The sequence below is a fragment of the Argiope bruennichi genome, chromosome 7 (assembly GCF_947563725.1).
Source record: "Argiope bruennichi chromosome 7, qqArgBrue1.1, whole genome shotgun sequence".
Lineage (NCBI taxonomy): Eukaryota > Metazoa > Arthropoda > Arachnida > Araneae > Araneidae > Argiope > Argiope bruennichi.
Window position 1 is genome coordinate 11234179 of NC_079157.1, and position 16517 is coordinate 11250695.

General features: G+C 43.3%; 34 non-coding genes across 34 annotated transcripts; all 34 read right to left on the minus strand.

The window, feature by feature from the left end:
- Positions 1 to 346: 346 nt before the first annotated feature.
- Trnaf-gaa (transfer RNA phenylalanine (anticodon GAA)) lies at positions 347 to 419 on the minus strand. Its single transcript has one exon. It is a non-coding gene; the product is annotated as a tRNA-Phe (tRNA).
- Positions 420 to 640: 221 nt separating this feature from the next.
- Positions 641 to 712, minus strand: Trnad-guc (transfer RNA aspartic acid (anticodon GUC)). The gene has a single exon. It is a non-coding gene; the product is annotated as a tRNA-Asp (tRNA).
- A 668-nt stretch (positions 713 to 1380) lies between these two features.
- Positions 1381 to 1452, minus strand: Trnad-guc (transfer RNA aspartic acid (anticodon GUC)). Its single transcript has one exon. It is a non-coding gene; the product is annotated as a tRNA-Asp (tRNA).
- A 386-nt stretch (positions 1453 to 1838) lies between these two features.
- On the minus strand, positions 1839 to 1911 carry Trnaf-gaa (transfer RNA phenylalanine (anticodon GAA)). The gene has a single exon. It is a non-coding gene; the product is annotated as a tRNA-Phe (tRNA).
- A 303-nt stretch (positions 1912 to 2214) lies between these two features.
- Trnaf-gaa (transfer RNA phenylalanine (anticodon GAA)) lies at positions 2215 to 2287 on the minus strand. Its single transcript has one exon. It is a non-coding gene; the product is annotated as a tRNA-Phe (tRNA).
- A 679-nt stretch (positions 2288 to 2966) lies between these two features.
- Positions 2967 to 3039, minus strand: Trnaf-gaa (transfer RNA phenylalanine (anticodon GAA)). The gene has a single exon. It is a non-coding gene; the product is annotated as a tRNA-Phe (tRNA).
- Positions 3040 to 3342: 303 nt separating this feature from the next.
- Positions 3343 to 3415, minus strand: Trnaf-gaa (transfer RNA phenylalanine (anticodon GAA)). The gene has a single exon. It is a non-coding gene; the product is annotated as a tRNA-Phe (tRNA).
- A 585-nt stretch (positions 3416 to 4000) lies between these two features.
- Positions 4001 to 4072, minus strand: Trnad-guc (transfer RNA aspartic acid (anticodon GUC)). The gene has a single exon. It is a non-coding gene; the product is annotated as a tRNA-Asp (tRNA).
- Positions 4073 to 4376: 304 nt separating this feature from the next.
- Positions 4377 to 4448, minus strand: Trnad-guc (transfer RNA aspartic acid (anticodon GUC)). The gene has a single exon. It is a non-coding gene; the product is annotated as a tRNA-Asp (tRNA).
- A 387-nt stretch (positions 4449 to 4835) lies between these two features.
- Positions 4836 to 4908, minus strand: Trnaf-gaa (transfer RNA phenylalanine (anticodon GAA)). Its single transcript has one exon. It is a non-coding gene; the product is annotated as a tRNA-Phe (tRNA).
- Positions 4909 to 5129: 221 nt separating this feature from the next.
- Positions 5130 to 5201, minus strand: Trnad-guc (transfer RNA aspartic acid (anticodon GUC)). The gene has a single exon. It is a non-coding gene; the product is annotated as a tRNA-Asp (tRNA).
- A 1432-nt stretch (positions 5202 to 6633) lies between these two features.
- Positions 6634 to 6705, minus strand: Trnad-guc (transfer RNA aspartic acid (anticodon GUC)). Its single transcript has one exon. It is a non-coding gene; the product is annotated as a tRNA-Asp (tRNA).
- A 386-nt stretch (positions 6706 to 7091) lies between these two features.
- Trnaf-gaa (transfer RNA phenylalanine (anticodon GAA)) lies at positions 7092 to 7164 on the minus strand. Its single transcript has one exon. It is a non-coding gene; the product is annotated as a tRNA-Phe (tRNA).
- Positions 7165 to 7843: 679 nt separating this feature from the next.
- On the minus strand, positions 7844 to 7916 carry Trnaf-gaa (transfer RNA phenylalanine (anticodon GAA)). The gene has a single exon. It is a non-coding gene; the product is annotated as a tRNA-Phe (tRNA).
- Positions 7917 to 8137: 221 nt separating this feature from the next.
- Positions 8138 to 8209, minus strand: Trnad-guc (transfer RNA aspartic acid (anticodon GUC)). Its single transcript has one exon. It is a non-coding gene; the product is annotated as a tRNA-Asp (tRNA).
- Positions 8210 to 8219: 10 nt separating this feature from the next.
- Positions 8220 to 8292, minus strand: Trnaf-gaa (transfer RNA phenylalanine (anticodon GAA)). Its single transcript has one exon. It is a non-coding gene; the product is annotated as a tRNA-Phe (tRNA).
- Positions 8293 to 8595: 303 nt separating this feature from the next.
- Trnaf-gaa (transfer RNA phenylalanine (anticodon GAA)) lies at positions 8596 to 8668 on the minus strand. The gene has a single exon. It is a non-coding gene; the product is annotated as a tRNA-Phe (tRNA).
- Positions 8669 to 8889: 221 nt separating this feature from the next.
- Positions 8890 to 8961, minus strand: Trnad-guc (transfer RNA aspartic acid (anticodon GUC)). Its single transcript has one exon. It is a non-coding gene; the product is annotated as a tRNA-Asp (tRNA).
- A 304-nt stretch (positions 8962 to 9265) lies between these two features.
- On the minus strand, positions 9266 to 9337 carry Trnad-guc (transfer RNA aspartic acid (anticodon GUC)). Its single transcript has one exon. It is a non-coding gene; the product is annotated as a tRNA-Asp (tRNA).
- A 10-nt stretch (positions 9338 to 9347) lies between these two features.
- Positions 9348 to 9420, minus strand: Trnaf-gaa (transfer RNA phenylalanine (anticodon GAA)). Its single transcript has one exon. It is a non-coding gene; the product is annotated as a tRNA-Phe (tRNA).
- Positions 9421 to 9641: 221 nt separating this feature from the next.
- Trnad-guc (transfer RNA aspartic acid (anticodon GUC)) lies at positions 9642 to 9713 on the minus strand. The gene has a single exon. It is a non-coding gene; the product is annotated as a tRNA-Asp (tRNA).
- A 680-nt stretch (positions 9714 to 10393) lies between these two features.
- Positions 10394 to 10465, minus strand: Trnad-guc (transfer RNA aspartic acid (anticodon GUC)). The gene has a single exon. It is a non-coding gene; the product is annotated as a tRNA-Asp (tRNA).
- Positions 10466 to 10852: 387 nt separating this feature from the next.
- Positions 10853 to 10925, minus strand: Trnaf-gaa (transfer RNA phenylalanine (anticodon GAA)). The gene has a single exon. It is a non-coding gene; the product is annotated as a tRNA-Phe (tRNA).
- Positions 10926 to 11228: 303 nt separating this feature from the next.
- Positions 11229 to 11301, minus strand: Trnaf-gaa (transfer RNA phenylalanine (anticodon GAA)). Its single transcript has one exon. It is a non-coding gene; the product is annotated as a tRNA-Phe (tRNA).
- A 221-nt stretch (positions 11302 to 11522) lies between these two features.
- On the minus strand, positions 11523 to 11594 carry Trnad-guc (transfer RNA aspartic acid (anticodon GUC)). Its single transcript has one exon. It is a non-coding gene; the product is annotated as a tRNA-Asp (tRNA).
- A 10-nt stretch (positions 11595 to 11604) lies between these two features.
- On the minus strand, positions 11605 to 11677 carry Trnaf-gaa (transfer RNA phenylalanine (anticodon GAA)). The gene has a single exon. It is a non-coding gene; the product is annotated as a tRNA-Phe (tRNA).
- A 303-nt stretch (positions 11678 to 11980) lies between these two features.
- On the minus strand, positions 11981 to 12053 carry Trnaf-gaa (transfer RNA phenylalanine (anticodon GAA)). The gene has a single exon. It is a non-coding gene; the product is annotated as a tRNA-Phe (tRNA).
- A 221-nt stretch (positions 12054 to 12274) lies between these two features.
- On the minus strand, positions 12275 to 12346 carry Trnad-guc (transfer RNA aspartic acid (anticodon GUC)). The gene has a single exon. It is a non-coding gene; the product is annotated as a tRNA-Asp (tRNA).
- A 10-nt stretch (positions 12347 to 12356) lies between these two features.
- Trnaf-gaa (transfer RNA phenylalanine (anticodon GAA)) lies at positions 12357 to 12429 on the minus strand. Its single transcript has one exon. It is a non-coding gene; the product is annotated as a tRNA-Phe (tRNA).
- Positions 12430 to 13108: 679 nt separating this feature from the next.
- Positions 13109 to 13181, minus strand: Trnaf-gaa (transfer RNA phenylalanine (anticodon GAA)). The gene has a single exon. It is a non-coding gene; the product is annotated as a tRNA-Phe (tRNA).
- Positions 13182 to 13402: 221 nt separating this feature from the next.
- Positions 13403 to 13474, minus strand: Trnad-auc (transfer RNA aspartic acid (anticodon AUC)). Its single transcript has one exon. It is a non-coding gene; the product is annotated as a tRNA-Asp (tRNA).
- A 1890-nt stretch (positions 13475 to 15364) lies between these two features.
- Positions 15365 to 15437, minus strand: Trnaf-gaa (transfer RNA phenylalanine (anticodon GAA)). The gene has a single exon. It is a non-coding gene; the product is annotated as a tRNA-Phe (tRNA).
- A 221-nt stretch (positions 15438 to 15658) lies between these two features.
- Positions 15659 to 15730, minus strand: Trnad-auc (transfer RNA aspartic acid (anticodon AUC)). Its single transcript has one exon. It is a non-coding gene; the product is annotated as a tRNA-Asp (tRNA).
- A 668-nt stretch (positions 15731 to 16398) lies between these two features.
- Positions 16399 to 16470, minus strand: Trnad-guc (transfer RNA aspartic acid (anticodon GUC)). Its single transcript has one exon. It is a non-coding gene; the product is annotated as a tRNA-Asp (tRNA).
- Positions 16471 to 16517: the final 47 nt, after the last annotated feature.

Below are 16517 nucleotides of genomic sequence, written 5' to 3' on the forward strand. Positions count from 1 at the left end.
TAGATCTTCAGTCTAACGCTCTCCCAACTGAGCTATTTCGGCACGCCTAGGAGAAATCGGAAAGCAGCTTTATGAGAATGAAACTGGAAAGAATCAGCAAGATGTTATTGTGTTCATAAAAGGACGAGAGAAGATACATCTAAGGAAGAATTGTGTTACTCAGCGAATGTGGTTTGTCAAGATTTGTAAAGTCAATCGAAAGCGCACATGTAGAATTATTAGTGTTATCCAATAAAAATAAAAAGATTAAAGAAATATAGCTAACTCCCCGGCGGGGAATCGAACCCCGGTCTCCCGTGTGACAGGCGGGGATACTGACCACTATACTACCGAGGACAGTTACGCTTGCCGAAACCCGGGATCGAACCAGGGACCTTTAGATCTTCAGTCTAACGCTCTCCCAACTGAGCTATTTCGGCACGCCTAGGGGAAATCGGAAAGCAGCTTTACCAGAATGAAATTGGAAAGAATCAGCAAGATGTTATTTGTTCATAAAAGGACGAGAGAAGATACATCTAAGGAAGAATTGTGTTACTCAGCGAATGTGCTTTGTCAAGATTTCTAAAGTCAATCGAAAGCGCACATGTAGAATTATTAGTGTTATCCAATAAAAATAAAAAGATTAAAGAAATATAGCTAACTCCCCGGCGGGGAATCGAACCCCGGTCTCCCGCGTGACAGGCGGGGATACTGACCACTATACTACCGAGGACAGTTACGCTTGCCGAAACCCGGGATCGAATCAGGGACCTTTAGATCTTCAGTCAAACGCTCTCCCAACTGAGCTATTTCGGCACGCCTAGGAGAAATCGGAAAGTAATTTTATCAGAATGAAACTGGAAAGAATCAGCAAGATGTTATTTGTTCATAAAAGGACGAGAGAAGATACATCTAAGGAAGAATTGTGTTACTCAGCGAATGTGGTTTGTCAAGATTTCTAAAGTCAATCGAAAGAGCACATGTAGAATTATTAGTGTTATCCAATAAAAATAAAAAGATTAATGTTATATCGCAAACGCCCCGGAGGGGAATCGAACACCGGTCTCCCGCGTGACAGGCGGGGATACTGACCACTATACTACCGAGGACAGTTACGCTTGCCGAAACCCGGGACCTTTAGATCTTCAGTCTAACGCTCTCCCAACTGAGCTATTTCGGCACGCCTAGGAGAAATCGGCAAGCAGCTTTACCAGAATGAAACTGGAAAGAATAAGCAAGATGTTATTTGTTCATAAAAGGACGAGAGAAGATACATCTAAGGAAGAATTGTGTTACTCAGCGAATGTGGTTTATCAAGATTTCTAAAGTCAATCGAAAGCGCACATGTAGAATTATTAGTGTTATCCAATAAAAATAAAAAGATTAAAGAAATATAGCTAACTCCCCGGCGGGGAATCGAACCCCGGTCTCCCGCGTGACAGGCGGGGATACTGACCACTATACTACCGAGGACAGTTACGCTTGCCGACACCCGGGATCGAACCAAGGACCTTTAGATCTTCAGTCTAACGCTCTCCCAACTGAGCTATTTCGGCACGCCTAGGAGAAATCGGAAAGCAGCTTTATGAGAATGAAACTGGAAAGAATCAGCAAGATGTTATTTGTTCATAAAAGGACGAGAGAAGATACATCTAAGGAAGAATTGTGTTACTCAGCGAATGTGGTTTGTAAAGATTTCTAAAGTCAATCGAAAGCGCACATGTAGAATTATTAGTGTTATCCAATAAAAATAAAAAGATTAAAGAAATATAGCAAACTCCCCGGCGGGGAATCGAACCCCGGTCTCCCGCGTGATAGGCGGGGATACTGACCACTATAATACCGATGACAGTTACGCTTGCCGAAACCCGGGATCGAACCAGGGACCTTTAGATCTTCAGTCTAACGCTCTCCCAACTGAGCTATTTCGGCACGCCTAGGAGAAATCGGAAAGCAGCTTTACCAGAATGAAACTGGAAAGAATCAGCAAGATGTTATTTGTTCATAAAAGGACGAGAGAAGATACATCTAAGGAAGAATTGTGTTACACAGCGAATGTGGTTTGTCAAGATTTCTAAAGTCAATCGAAAGCGCGCATGTAGAATTATTAGCGTTATCCAATAAAAATAAAAAGATTAAAGAAATATAGCAAACTCCCCGGCGGGGAATCGAACCCCGGTCTCCCGCGTGACAGGTGGGGATACTGACCACTATACTTCCGAGGACAGTTACGCTTGCCGAAACCCGGGATCGAACCAGGGACCTTTAGATCTTCAGTCTAACGCTCTCCCAACTGAGCTATTTCGGCACGCCTAGGAGAAATCGGAAAGCAGCTTTACCAGAATGAAACTGGAAAGAATCAGCAAGATGTTATATGTTCATAAAAGGACGAGAGAAGATACATCTAATAAAGAATTGTGTTACTCAGCGAATGTGGTTTGTCAAGATTTCTAAAGTCAATCGAAAGCGCGCATGTAGAATTATTAGTGTTATCCAATAAAAATAAAATGATTAATGTTATATCGCAAACTCACCGGCGGGGAATCGAATCCCGGTCTCCCGCGTGACAGGCGGGGATACTGACCACTATACTACCGAGGACAGTTACGCTTGCCGAAACCCGGGATCGAACCAGGGACCTTTATATCTTCAGTCTAACGCTCTCCCAACTGAGCTATTTCGGCACGCCTAGGAGAGATCGGAAAGCAGCTTTACCAGAATGAAATTGGAAAGAATCAGCAAGATGTTATTTGTTCATAAAAGGACGAGAGAAGATACATCTAAGGAAGAATTGTGTGACTCAGCGAATGTGGTTTGTAAAGATTTCTAAAGTCAATCGAAAGCGCACATGTAGAATTATTAGTGTTATCCAATAAAAATAAAAAGATTAAAGAAATATAGCAAACTCCCCGGCGGGGAATCGAACCCCGGTCTCCCGCGTGATAGGCGGGGATACTGACCACTATAATACCGATGACAGTTACGCTTGCCGAAACCCGGGATCGAACCAGGGACCTTTAGATCTTCAGTCTAACGCTCTCCCAACTGAGCTATTTCGGCACGCCTAGGAGAAATCGGAAAGCAGCTTTACCAGAATGAAACTGGAAAGAATCAGCAAGATGTTATTTGTTCATAAAAGGACGAGAGAAGATACATCTAAGGAAGAATTGTGTTACTCAGCGAATGTGGTTTGTCAAGATTTCTAAAGTCAATCGAAAGCGCGCATGTAGAATTATTAGTGTTATCCAATAAAAATAAAATGATTAATGTTATATCGCAAACTCCCCGGCGGGGAATCGAATCCCGGTCTCCCGCGTGACAGGCGGGGATACTGACCACTATACTATCGAGGACAGTTACGCTTGCCGAAACCCGGGATCGAACCAGGGACCTTTAGATCTTCAGTCTAACGCTCTCCCAACTGAGCTATTTCGGCACGCCTAGGAGAGATCGGAAAGCAGCTTTACCAGAATGAAATTGGAAAGAATTAGCAAGATGTTATTTGTTCATAAAAGGACGAGAGAAGATACATCTAAGGAAGAATTGTGTTACTCAGCGAATGTGGTTTGTCAAGATTTCTAAAGTCAATCGAAAGAGCACATGTAGAATTATTAGTGTTATCCAATAAAAATAAAAAGATTAATGTTATATCGCAAACGCCCCGGAGGGGAATCGAACACCGGTCTCCCGCGTGACAGGCGGGGATACTGACCACTATACTACCGAGGACAGTTACGCTTGCCGAAACCCGGGACCTTTAGATCTTCAGTCTAACGCTCTCCCAACTGAGCTATTTCGGCACGCCTAGGAGAAATCGGCAAGCAGCTTTACCAGAATGAAACTGGAAAGAATAAGCAAGATGTTATTTGTTCATAAAAGGACGAGAGAAGATACATCTAAGGAAGAATTGTGTTACTCAGCGAATGTGGTTTGTCAAGATTTCTAAAGTCAATCGAAAGCGCACATGTAGAATTATTAGTGTTATCCAATAAAAATAAAAAGATTAAAGAAATATAGCTAACTCCCCGGCGGGGAATCGAACCCCGGTCTCCCGCGTGACAGGCGGGGATACTGACCACTATACTACCGAGGACAGTTACGCTTGCCGACACCCGGGATCGAACCAAGGACCTTTAGATCTTCAGTCTAACGCTCTCCCAACTGAGCTATTTCGGCACGCCTAGGAGAAATCGGAAAGCAGCTTTATGAGAATGAAACTGGAAAGAATCAGCAAGATGTTATTTGTTCATAAAAGGACGAGAGAAGATACATCTAAGGAAGAATTGTGTTACTCAGCGAATGTGGTTTGTCAAGATTTCTAAAGTCAATCGAAAGCGCACATGTAGAATTATTAGTGTTATCCAATAAAAATAAAAAGATTAAAGAAATATAGCTAACTCCCCGGCGGGGAATCGAACCCCGGTCTCCCGCGTGACAGGCGGGGATACTGACCACTATACTACCGAGGACAGTTACGCTTGCCGACACCCGGGATCGAACCAAGGACCTTTAGATCTTCAGTCTAACGCTCTCCCAACTGAGCTATTTCGGCACGCCTAGGAGAAATCGGAAAGCAGCTTTATGAGAATGAAACTGGAAAGAATCAGCAAGATGTTATTGTGTTCATAAAAGGACGAGAGAAGATACATCTAAGGAAGAATTGTGTTACTCAGCGAATGTGGTTTGTCAAGATTTGTAAAGTCAATCGAAAGCGCACATGTAGAATTATTAGTGTTATCCAATAAAAATAAAAAGATTAAAGAAATATAGCTAACTCCCCGGCGGGGAATCGAACCCCGGTCTCCCGTGTGACAGGCGGGGATACTGACCACTATACTACCGAGGACAGTTACGCTTGCCGAAACCCGGGATCGAACCAGGGACCTTTAGATCTTCAGTCTAACGCTCTCCCAACTGAGCTATTTCGGCACGCCTAGGGGAAATCGGAAAGCAGCTTTACCAGAATGAAATTGGAAAGAATCAGCAAGATGTTATTTGTTCATAAAAGGACGAGAGAAGATACATCTAAGGAAGAATTGTGTTACTCAGCGAATGTGCTTTGTCAAGATTTCTAAAGTCAATCGAAAGCGCACATGTAGAATTATTAGTGTTATCCAATAAAAATAAAAAGATTAAAGAAATATAGCTAACTCCCCGGCGGGGAATCGAACCCCGGTCTCCCGCGTGACAGGCGGGGATACTGACCACTATACTACCGAGGACAGTTACGCTTGCCGAAACCCGGGATCGAATCAGGGACCTTTAGATCTTCAGTCAAACGCTCTCCCAACTGAGCTATTTCGGCACGCCTAGGAGAAATCGGAAAGTAATTTTATCAGAATGAAACTGGAAAGAATCAGCAAGATGTTATTTGTTCATAAAAGGACGAGAGAAGATACATCTAAGGAAGAATTGTGTTACTCAGCGAATGTGGTTTGTCAAGATTTCTAAAGTCAATCGAAAGAGCACATGTAGAATTATTAGTGTTATCCAATAAAACTAAAAAGATTAATGTTATATCGCAAACTCCCCGGCGGGGAATCGAACCCCGATATCCCGCGGGACAGGCGGGGATTCTGACCACTATACTACCGAGGACAGTTACGATTGCCGAAACACGGGACCGAACCAGGGACCTTTAGATCTTCAGTCTAACGCTCTCCCAACTGATTTATTTCGGCACGCCTAGGAGAAATCGGAAAGCAGCTTTACCAGAATGAAATTGGAAAGAATCAGCAAGATGTTATTTGTTCATAAAAGGACGAGAGAAGATACATCTAATAAAGAATTGTGTTACTCAGCGAATGTGGTTTGTCAAGATTTATAAAGTCAATCGAAAGCGCACATGTAGAATTATTAGTGTTATCCAATAAAAATAAAAAGATTAAAGAAATATAGCAAACTCCCCGGCGGGGAATCGAACCCCGGTCTCCCGCGTGACTGGCGGGGATACTGACCACTATACTACCGAGGACAGTTACGCTTGCCGAAACCCGGGATCAAACCAGGGACCTTTAGATCTTCAGTCTAACGCTATCCCAACTGAGCTATTTCGGCACGCCTAGGAGAAATCGGCAAGCAGCTTTACCAGAATGAAACTGGAAAGAATCAGCAAGATGTTATTTGTTCATAAAAGGACGAGAGTAGATACATCTAAGGAAGAATTGTGTTACTCAGCGAATGTGGTTTGTCAAGATTTCTAAAGTCAATCGAAAGCGCACATGTAGAATTATTAGTGTTATCCAATAAAAATAAAAAGATTAAAGAAATATAGCAAACTCCCCGGCGGGGAATCGAACCCCGGTCTCCCGCGTGATAGGCGGGGATACTGACCACTATAATACCGATGACAGTTACGCTTGCCGAAACCCGGGATCGAAGCAGGGACCTTTAGATCTTCAATCAAACGCTCGCCCAACTGAGCTATTTCGGCACGCCTAGGAGAGATCGGAAAGCAGCTTTACCAGAATGAAATTGGAAAGAATTAGCAAGATGTTATTTGTTCATAAAAGGACGAGAGAAGATACATCTAAGGAAGAATTGTGTTACTCAGCGAATGTGGTTTGTCAAGATTTCTAAAGTCAATCGAAAGCGCACATGTAGAATTATTAGTGTTATCGAATAAAAATAAAAAGATTAAAGAAATATAGCAAACTCCCCGGCGGGGAATCGAACCCCGGTCTCCCGCGTGACAGGCGGGGATACTGACCACTATACTACCGAGGACAGTTACGCTTGCCGGAATCCGGGATCGAATCAGGGACCTTTAGATCTTCAGTCAAACGCTCTCCCAACTGAGATATTTCGGCACGCCTAGGAGAAATCGGAAAGCAGCTTTATCAGAATGAAACTGGAAAGAATCAGCAAGGTGTTATTTGTTCATAAAAGGACGAGAGAAGATACATCTAAGGAAGAATTGTGTTACACAGCGAATGTGGTTTGTCAAGATTTCTAAAGTCAATCGAAAGCGCGCATGTAGAATTATTAGCGTTATCCAATAAAAATAAAAAGATTAAAGAAATATAGCAAACTCCCCGGCGGGGAATCGAACCCCGGTCTCCCGCGTGACAGGTGGGGATACTGACCACTATACTACCGAGGACAGTTACGCTTGCCGAAACCCGGGATCGAACCAGGGACCTTTAGATCTTCAGTCTAACGCTCTCCCAACTGAGCTATTTCGGCACGCCTAGGAGAAATCGGAAAACAGCTTTACCAGAATGAAACTGGAAAGAATCAGCAAGATGTTATTTGTTCATAAAAGGACGAGAGAAGATACATCTAATAAAGAATTGTGTTACTCAGCGAATGTGGTTTGTCAAGATTTCTAAAGTCAATCGAAAGCGCGCATGTAGAATTATTAGTGTTATCCAATAAAAATAAAATGATTAATGTTATATCGCAAACTCACCGGCGGGGAATCGAATCCCGGTCTCCCGCGTGACAGGCGGGGATACTGACCACTATACTACCGAGGACAGTTACGCTTGCCGAAACCCGGGATCGAACCAGGGACCTTTATATCTTCAGTCTAACGCTCTCCCAACTGAGCTATTTCGGCACGCCTAGGAGAGATCGGAAAGCAGCTTTACCAGAATGAAATTGGAAAGAATCAGCAAGATGTTATTTGTTCATAAAAGGACGAGAGAAGATACATCTAAGGAAGAATTGTGTGACTCAGCGAATGTGGTTTGTAAAGATTTCTAAAGTCAATCGAAAGCGCACATGTAGAATTATTAGTGTTATCCAATAAAAATAAAAAGATTAAAGAAATATAGCAAACTCCCCGGCGGGGAATCGAACCAAGGTCTCCCGCGTGATAGGCGGGGATACTGACCACTATAATACCGATGACAGTTACGCTTGCCGAAACCCGGGATCGAACCAGGGACCTTTAGATCTTCAGTCTAACGCTCTCCCAACTGAGCTATTTCGGCACGCCTAGGAGAAATCGGAAAGCAGCTTTACCAGAATGAAACTGGAAAGAATCAGCAAGATGTTATTTGTTCATAAAAGGACGAGAGAAGATACATCTAAGGAAGAATTGTGTTACACAGCGAATGTGGTTTGTCAAGATTTCTAAAGTCAATCGAAAGCGCGCATGTAGAATTATTAGCGTTATCCAATAAAAATAAAAAGATTAAAGAAATATAGCAAACTCCCCGGCGGGGAATCGAACCCCGGTCTCCCGCGTGACAGGCGGGGATACTGACCACTATACTACCGAGGACAGTTACGCTTGCCGAAACCCGGGATCGAACCAGGGACCTTTAGATCTTCAGTCTAACGCTCTCCCAACTGAGCTATTTCGGCACGCCTAGGAGAGATCGGAAAGCAGCTTTACCAGAATGAAATTGGAAAGAATCAGCAAGATGTTATTTGTTCATAAAAGGACGAGAGAAGATACATCTAAGGAAGAATTGTGTGACACAGCGAATGTGGTTTGTAAAGATTTCTAAAGTCAATCGAAAGCGCACATGTAGAATTATTAGTGTTATCCAATAAAAATAAAAAGATTAAAGAAATATAGCAAACTCCCCGGCGGGGAATCGAACCCCGGTCTCCCGCGTGATAGGCGGGGATACTGACCACTATAATACCGATGACAGTTACGCTTGCCGAAACCCGGGATCGAACCAGGGACCTTTAGATCTTCAGTCTAACGCTCTCCCAACTGAGCTATTTCGGCACGCCTAGGAGAAATCGGAAAGCAGCTTTACCAGAATGAAACTGGAAAGAATCAGCAAGATGTTATTTGTTGATAAAAGGACGAGAGAAAATACATCTAATAAAGAATTGTGTTACTCAGCGAATGTGGTTTGTCAAGATTTCTAAAGTCAATCGAAAGCGCACATGTAGAATTATTAGTGTTATCCAATAAAAATAAAAAGATTAAAGAAATATAGCTAACTCCCCGGCGGGGAATCGAACCCCGGTCTCCCGCGTGACAGGCGGGGATACTGACCACTATACTACCGAGGACAGTTACGCTTGCCGACACCCGGGATCGAACCAAGGACCTTTAGATCTTCAGTCTAACGCTCTCCCAACTGAGCTATTTCGGCGCGCCTAGGAGAAATCGGAAAGCAGCTTTATGAGAATGAAACTGGAAAGAATCAGCAAGATGTTATTTGTTCATAAAAGGACGAGAGAAGATACATCTAAGGAAGAATTGTGTTACTCAGCGAATGTGGTTTGTCAAGATTTCTAAAGTCAATCGAAAGCGCACATGTAGAATTATTAGTGTTATCCAATAAAAATAAAAAGATTAAAGAAATATAGCTAACTCCCCGGCGGGGAATCGAACCCCGGTCTCCCGCGTGACAGGCGGGGATACTGACCACTATACTACCGAGGACAGTTACGCTTGCCGAAACCCGGGATCGAACCAGGGACCTTTAGATCTTCAGTCTAACGCTCTCCCAACTGAGCTATTTCGGCACGCCTAGGGGAAATCGGAAAGCAGCTTTACCAGAATGAAATTGGAAAGAATCAGCAAGATGTTATTTGTTCATAAAAGGACGAGAGAAGATACATCTAAGGAAGAATTGTGTTACTCAGCGAATGTGCTTTGTCAAGATTTCTAAAGTCAATCGAAAGCGCACATGTAGAATTATTAGTGTTATCCAATAAAAATAAAAAGATTAAAGAAATATAGCTAACTCCCCGGCGGGGAATCGAACCCCGGTCTCCCGCGTGACAGGCGGGGATACTGACCACTATACTACCGAGGACAGTTACGCTTGCCGAAACCCGGGATCGAATCAGGGACCTTTAGATCTTCAGTCAAACGCTCTCCCAACTGAGCTATTTCGGCACGCCTAGGAGAAATCGGAAAGTAATTTTATCAGAATGAAACTGGAAAGAATCAGCAAGATGTTATTTGTTCATAAAAGGACGAGAGAAGATACATCTAAGGAAGAATTGTGTTACTCAGCGAATGTGGTTTGTCAAGATTTCTAAAGTCAATCGAAAGAGCACATGTAGAATTATTAGTGTTATCCAATAAAACTAAAAAGATTAATGTTATATCGCAAACTCCCCGGCGGGGAATCGAACCCCGATATCCCGCGGGACAGGCGGGGATTCTGACCACTATACTACCGAGGACAGTTACGATTGCCGAAACACGGGACCGAACCAGGGACCTTTAGATCTTCAGTCTAACGCTCTCCCAACTGATTTATTTCGGCACGCCTAGGAGAAATCGGAAAGCAGCTTTATGAGAATGAAACTGGAAAGAATCAGCAAGATGTTATTTGTTCATAAAAGGACGAGAGAAGATACATCTAAGGAAGAATTGTGTTACTCAGCGAATGTGGTTTGTCAAGATTTCTAAAGTCAATCGAAAGCGCACATGTAGAATTATTAGTGTTATCCAATAAAAATAAAAAGATTAAAGAAATATAGCTAACTCCCCGGCGGGGAATCGAACCCCGGTCTCCCGCGTGACAGGCGGGGATACTGACCACTATACTACCGAGGACAGTTACGCTTGCCGACACCCGGGATCGAACCAAGGACCTTTAGATCTTCAGTCTAACGCTCTCCCAACTGAGCTATTTCGGCACGCCTAGGAGAAATCGGAAAGCAGCTTTATGAGAATGAAACTGGAAAGAATCAGCAAGATGTTATTGTGTTCATAAAAGGACGAGAGAAGATACATCTAAGGAAGAATTGTGTTACTCAGCGAATGTGGTTTGTCAAGATTTGTAAAGTCAATCGAAAGCGCACATGTAGAATTATTAGTGTTATCCAATAAAAATAAAAAGATTAAAGAAATATAGCTAACTCCCCGGCGGGGAATCGAACCCCGGTCTCCCGTGTGACAGGCGGGGATACTGACCACTATACTACCGAGGACAGTTACGCTTGCCGAAACCCGGGATCGAACCAGGGACCTTTAGATCTTCAGTCTAACGCTCTCCCAACTGAGCTATTTCGGCACGCCTAGGGGAAATCGGAAAGCAGCTTTACCAGAATGAAATTGGAAAGAATCAGCAAGATGTTATTTGTTCATAAAAGGACGAGAGAAGATACATCTAAGGAAGAATTGTGTGACTCAGCGAATGTGGTTTGTAAAGATTTCTAAAGTCAATCGAAAGCGCACATGTAGAATTATTAGTGTTATCCAATAAAAATAAAAAGATTAAAGAAATATAGCAAACTCCCCGGCGGGGAATCGAACCCCGGTCTCCCGCGTGATAGGCGGGGATACTGACCACTATAATACCGATGACAGTTACGCTTGCCGAAACCCGGGATCGAACCAGGGACCTTTAGATCTTCAGTCTAACGCTCTCCCAACTGAGCTATTTCGGCACGCCTAGGAGAAATCGGAAAGCAGCTTTACCAGAATGAAACTGGAAAGAATCAGCAAGATGTTATTTGTTCATAAAAGGACGAGAGAAGATACATCTAAGGAAGAATTGTGTTACACAGCGAATGTGGTTTGTCAAGATTTCTAAAGTCAATCGAAAGCGCGCATGTAGAATTATTAGCGTTATCCAATAAAAATAAAAAGATTAAAGAAATATAGCAAACTCCCCGGCGGGGAATCGAACCCCGGTCTCCCGCGTGACAGGCGGGGATACTGACCACTATACTACCGAGGACAGTTACGCTTGCCGAAACCCGGGATCGAACCAGGGACCTTTAGATCTTCAGTCTAACGCTCTCCCAACTGAGCTATTTCGGCACGCCTAGGAGAGATCGGAAAGCAGCTTTACCAGAATGAAATTGGAAAGAATCAGCAAGATGTTATTTGTTCATAAAAGGACGAGAGAAGATACATCTAAGGAAGAATTGTGTGACTCAGCGAATGTGGTTTGTAAAGATTTCTAAAGTCAATCGAAAGCGCACATGTAGAATTATTAGTGTTATCCAATAAAAATAAAAAGATTAAAGAAATATAGCAAACTCCCCGGCGGGGAATCGAACCCCGGTCTCCCGCGTGATAGGCGGGGATACTGACCACTATAATACCGATGACAGTTACGCTTGCCGAAACCCGGGATCGAACCAGGGACCTTTAGATCTTCAGTCTAACGCTCTCCCAACTGAGCTATTTCGGCACGCCTAGGAGAAATCGGAAAGCAGCTTTACCAGAATGAAACTGGAAAGAATTAGCAAGATGTTATTTGTTCATAAAAGGACGAGAGAAGATACATCTAAGGAAGAATTGTGTTACTCAGCGAATGTGGTTTGTCAAGATTTCTAAAGTCAATCGAAAGCGCACATGTAGAATTATTAGTGTTATCGAATAAAAATAAAAAGATTAAAGAAATATAGCAAACTCCCCGGCGGGGAATCGAACCCCGGTCTCCCGCGTGACAGGCGGGGATACTGACCACTATACTACCGAGGACAGTTACGCTTGCCGAAACCCGGGATCGAACCAGGGACCTTTAGATCTTCAGTCTAACGCTCTCCCAACTGAGCTATTTCGGCACGCCTAGGGGAAATCGGAAAGAAGCTTTATCAGAATGAAACTGGAAAGAATCAGCAAGATGTTATTTGTTCATAAAAGGACGAGAGAAGATACATCTAAGGAAGAATTGTGTTACTCAGCGAATGTGGTTTGTCAAGATTTCTAAAGTCAATCGAAAGCGCACATGTAGAATTATTAGTGTTATCCAATAAAAATAAAAAGATTAAAGAAATATAGCAAACTCCCCGGCGGGGAATCGAACCCCGGTCTCCCGCGTGACAGGCGGGGATACTGAAGACTATACTACCGAGGACAGTTACGCTTGCCGAAATCCGGGATCGAATCAGGGACCTTTAGATCTTCAGTCAAACGCTCTCCCAACTGAGATATTTCGGCACGCCTAGGAGAAATCGGAAAGCAGCTTTATCAGAATGAAACTGGAAAGAATCAGCAAGGTGTTATTTGTTCATAAAAGGACGAGAGAAGATACATCTAAGGAAGAATTGTGTTACACAGCGAATGTGGTTTGTCAAGATTTCTAAAGTCAATCGAAAGCGCGCATGTAGAATTATTAGCGTTATCCAATAAAAATAAAAAGATTAAAGAAATATAGCAAACTCCCCGGCGGGGAATCGAACCCCGGTCTCCCGCGTGACAGGTGGGGATACTGACCACTATACTACCGAGGACAGTTACGCTTGCCGAAACCCGGGATCGAACCAGGGACCTTTAGATCTTCAGTCTAACGCTCTCCCAACTGAGCTATTTCGGCACGCCTAGGAGAAATCGGAAAGCAGCTTTACCAGAATGAAACTGGAAAGAATCAGCAAGATGTTATTTGTTCATAAATGGACGAGAGAAGATACATCTAATAAAGAATTGTGTTACTCAGCGAATGTGGTTTGTCAAGATTTCTAAAGTCAATCGAAAGCGCGCATGTAGAATTATTAGTGTTATCGAATAAAAATAAAAAGATTAAAGAAATATAGCAAACTCCCCAGCGGGGAATCGAACCCCGGTCTCCCGCGTGATAGGCGGGGATACTGACCACTATACTACCGAGGACAGTTACGCTTGCCGAAATCCGAGATCGAACCAGGGACCTTTAGATCTTCAGTCTAAAGCTCTCCCAGCTGAGCTATTTCGGCACGCCTAGGAGAAATCGGAAAGCAGCTTTACCAGAATGAAACTGGAAAGAATCAGCAAGATGTTATTTGTTCATAAAAGGACGAGAGAAGATACATCTAAGGAAGAATTGTGTTACTCAGCGAATGAGGTTTGTCAAGATTTCTAAAGTCAATCGAAAGCGCACATGTAGAATTATTAGTGTTATCCAATAAAAATAAAAAGATTAATGTTATATCGCAAACGCCCCGGAGAGGAATCGAACACCGGTCTCCCGCGTGACAGGCGGGGATACCGAAAACTATACTACCGAGGACAGTTACGCTTGCCGACACCCGGGATCGAACCAAGGACCTTTAGATCTTCAGTCTAACGCTCTCCCAACTGAGCTATTTCGGCACGCCTAGGAGAAATCGGAAAGCAGCTTTATGAGAATGAAACTGGAAAGAATCAGCAAGATGTTATTTGTTCATAAAAGGACGAGAGAAGATACATCTAAGGAAGTATTGTGTTACTCAGCGAATGTGGTTTGTCAAGATTTGTAAAGTCAATCGAAATCGCACATGTAGAATTATTAGTGTTATGCAATAAAAATAAAAAGATTAAAGAAATATAGCTAACTCCCCGGCGGGGAATCGAACCCCGGTCTCCCGTGTGACAGGCGGGGATACTGACAACTATACTACCGAGGACAGTTACGCTTGCCGAAACGCGGGATCGAACCAGGGACCTTTAGATCTTCAGTCTAACGCTCTCCCAACTGAGCTATTTCGGCACGCCTAGGGGAAATCGGAAAGCAGCTTTACCAGAATGAAATTGGAAAGAATCAGCAAGATGTTATTTGTTCATAAAAGGACGAGAGAAGATACATCTAAGGAAGAATTGTGTTACTCAGCGAATGTGGTTTGTCAAGATTTCTAAAGTCAATCGAAAGCGCACATGTAGAATTATTAGTGTTATCCAATAAAAATAAAAAGATTAAAGAAATATAGCTAACTCCCCGGCGGGAAATCGAACCCCGGTCTCCCGCGTGACAGGCGGGGATCCTGACCACTAGACTACCGAGGACAGTTACGCTTGCCGAAACCCGGGATCGAATAAGGGACCTTTAGATCTTCAGTCAAACGCTCTCCCAATTGAGCTATTTCGGCACGCCTAGGAGAATTTGGAAAGTAATTTTATCAGAATGAAACTGGAAAGAATCAGCATGATGTTATTTGTTCATAAAAGGACGAGAGAAGATACATCTAAGGAAGAATTGTGTTACTCAGCGAATGTGGTTTGTCAAGATTTCTAAAGTCAATCGAAAGAGCACATGTAGAATTATTAGTGTTATCCAATAAAACTAAAAAGATTAATGTTATATCGCAAACTCCCCGGCGGGTAATCGAACCCCGGTCTCCCGCGTGACAGGCGGGGATACTGACCACTATACTACCGAGGACAGTTACGCTTGCCGACACCCGGGATCGAACCAGGGACCTTTAGATCTTCAGTCAAACGCTCTCCCAACTGAGCTATTTCGGCACGCTTAGGAGAAATCGGAAAGCAGCTTTATCAGAATGAAACTGGAAAGAATCAGCAAGGTGTTATTTGTTCATAAAAGGACGAGAGAAGATACATCTAAGGAAGAATTGTGTTACACAGCGAATGTGGTTTGTCAAGATTTCTAAAGTCAATCGAAAGCGCGCATGTGGAATTATTAGCGTTATCCAATAAAAATAAAAAGATTAAAGAAATATAGCAAACTCCCTGGCGGGGAATCGAACCCCGGTCTCCCGCGTGAAAGGTGGGGATACTGACCACTATACTACCGAGGACAGTTACGCTTGCCGAAACCCGGGATCGAACCAGGGACCTTTAGATCTTCAGTCTAACGCTCTCCCAACTGAGCTATTTCGGCACGCCTAGGAGAAATCGGAAAGCAGCTTTACCAGAATGAAATTGGAAAGAATCAGCAAGATGTTATTTGTTCATAAAAGGACGAGAGAAGATACATCTAAGGAAGAATTGTGTTACTCAGCGAATGTGGTTTGCCAAGATTTCTAAAGTCAATCGAAAGCGCACATGTAGAATTATTAGTGTTATCGAATAAAAATAAAAAGATTAAAGAAATATAGCAAACTCCCCGGCGGGGAATCGAACCCCGGTCTCCCGCGTGATAGGCGGGGATACTGACCACTATACTACCGAGGACAGTTACGCTTGCCGAAACCCGGGATCGAACCAGGGACTTTTAGATCTTCAGTCTAACGCTCTCCCAACTGAGCTATTTCGGCACGTCTAGGGGAAATCGGAAAGACGCTTTATCAGAATGAAACTGGAAAGAATCAGCAAGATGTAATTTGTTCATAAAAGGACGAGAGAAGATACATCTAAGGAAGAATTGTGTTACTCAGCGAATGTGTTTTGTCAAGATTTCTAAAGTCAATCGAAAGAGCACATGTAGAATTATTAGTGTTATCCAATAAAAATAAAAAGATTAATGTTATATCGCAAACGCCCCGGAGGGGAATCGAACACCGGTCTCCCGCGTGACAGGCGGGGATACTGACCACTATACTACCGAGGACAGTTACGCTTGCCGAAACCCGGGACCTTTAGATCTTCAGTCTAACGCTCTCCCAACTGAGCTATTTCGGCACGCCTAGGAGAAATCGGCAAGCAGCTTTACCAGAATGAAACTGGAAAGAATCAGCAAGATGTTGTTTGTTCATAAAAGAACGAGAGAAGATACATCTAAGGAAGAATTGTGTTACTCAGCGAATGTGGTTTGTCAAGATTTCTAAAGTCAATCGAAAGCGCACATGTAGAATTATTAGTGTTATCCAATAAAAATAAAAAGATTAAAGAAATATAGCTAACTCCCCGGCGGGGAATCGAACCCCGGTCTCCCGCGTGACAGGCGGGGATACTGACCACTATACTACCGAGGACAGTTACGCTTGCCGACACCCGGGATCGAACCAAGTACCTTTAGATC